The sequence below is a fragment of the Geospiza fortis genome, unplaced genomic scaffold, assembly GCF_000277835.1.
Source record: "Geospiza fortis unplaced genomic scaffold, GeoFor_1.0 scaffold43, whole genome shotgun sequence".
NCBI classification, from domain to species: domain Eukaryota; kingdom Metazoa; phylum Chordata; class Aves; order Passeriformes; family Thraupidae; genus Geospiza; species Geospiza fortis.
In genome coordinates, this window is record NW_005054431.1 from 935638 (window position 1) to 937296 (window position 1659).

Sequence of the window (1659 nt, forward strand, 5' to 3'; positions counted from 1 at the left end):
TATTATATATATAATTGAATATTTTAATAGTCATGTATTATATATTACCAATATACCTTTTTTTATAAACCCCACACATAAATAGAGTGTTGAGATATATATATATATATGTGTATAAACATATACATTTTTTATTTAGAGTGGCTCTAGAGGCAGATTGGTGGTTTTATTTATTTTTTTTTTTGTTTCCTCCCCATTTTTCCAATCTCTGTGCAGGTAACGCAAAATAAGATTTTGCATTTCTGTCAGAGTTAAAGCAGAGCAGTGAAATGCTTTTTCTTAGTCAAGATTTGTACATTAAATATTTATATATTTACAACGATATTTATATGAGCAGAGCAGATACATGAACTTAATATTAAAAGGAAAATCAAAGGAATAACTGAATTAACATAAGTTTTTCCTGTACAAAGTACGTGTTTGTCCATAAGTTCTGCACAGAGTTTGTTTTAAGATGGGAATTTTTGGCATTTTTCTAATAACCAGGACGTGGTTTGGGTTGAAAGGACCTTTAAAGATCACCTGGTTCCCCCTTTCCCATGAGCATGGACAGATAATCCATCACAGCAGGGTTGCTGTGCAGTTTAATGGAATATTGCTGTATTTCCTGCGCATTTACAGAAAAGATCAATATCACTTGAAGTTCCTTATGGCTCAGTTCAAAAAAGGGTTCCCAGGCTCCAGATCTTGTCACCAGCAGGAAATTGCTGGCGCTGCTCACCTGAGCATTCCTTGGCAGATCTTTCAGAGGAACCTGCTCCAGTCTGGGGCTCCAAGCAGAAAACAAAGGAGATTTTTTTTTCATTATGAGAGGCATAAATTATCTCTCAGGAGATCCAAAACACACGTGCAGAAAGGAATCTAATCAGTGCCATGGAAAGGTGAATGTAGAGAATTACAGCAGCACCTCACTCTTTTTTATTGTGCTTAAAAGGGTTTGAGGTGATAGAAAAAGGCAAGAGAACTTGGTGGGACATTGGAGTTGCTCAGTGTAATGATTAAATACAACTAATTATTTAATATTATCTCACTATGTCATTTATGTTTTATATATTTTCTTAGTGATATGTAACAGTAACTTAAAAACAAAGGTAATATATAAAGCTAAAAAGATCATGGCACGTGTATGAGATTCTTTTAGGATTATCTTGTCCACTTGTCCCTTTTCCTTACTCTGAGTGCCTCAAGGACCCTGAAGCACGAAATTCTTGTAAGGATGGTTTGCTTGTGATTTAATGTTGAAAATAAGGTGAAAATAAGTTTCTTTCAGCCTTACTGTGATGTTTGAATTTCTTCAAGAGAGCAGCAGCCCTCCAGGACTTTGGTCCTCCACAATGCCGCCTCTGGTGTCAAGGCATTTTAGGGGAAAAAAGGATAATTTTTGAGCTCACATTTGACTGTGAGAGAGGAAACAGCTGCTGTCTGTGTGTTATGAGATGGAAGAGATTAGAGCCACATCTCCAATTTATTCTCCTTGTCCAAAGAGTAAGAGCTGCAGTTCTGGAAGGTTAGCAGCACTCTGAGTATTCTATATTCTATAATATTGAAGCATGATTTTCAAAGGACTTTATCCCTTAGAAACTTTTCATCCCATTGTTTTCCAGGATCCCTTACCATGTCCTTCCTGGCTAAGCAGATGAGAACTTGTGCTGAATTTCC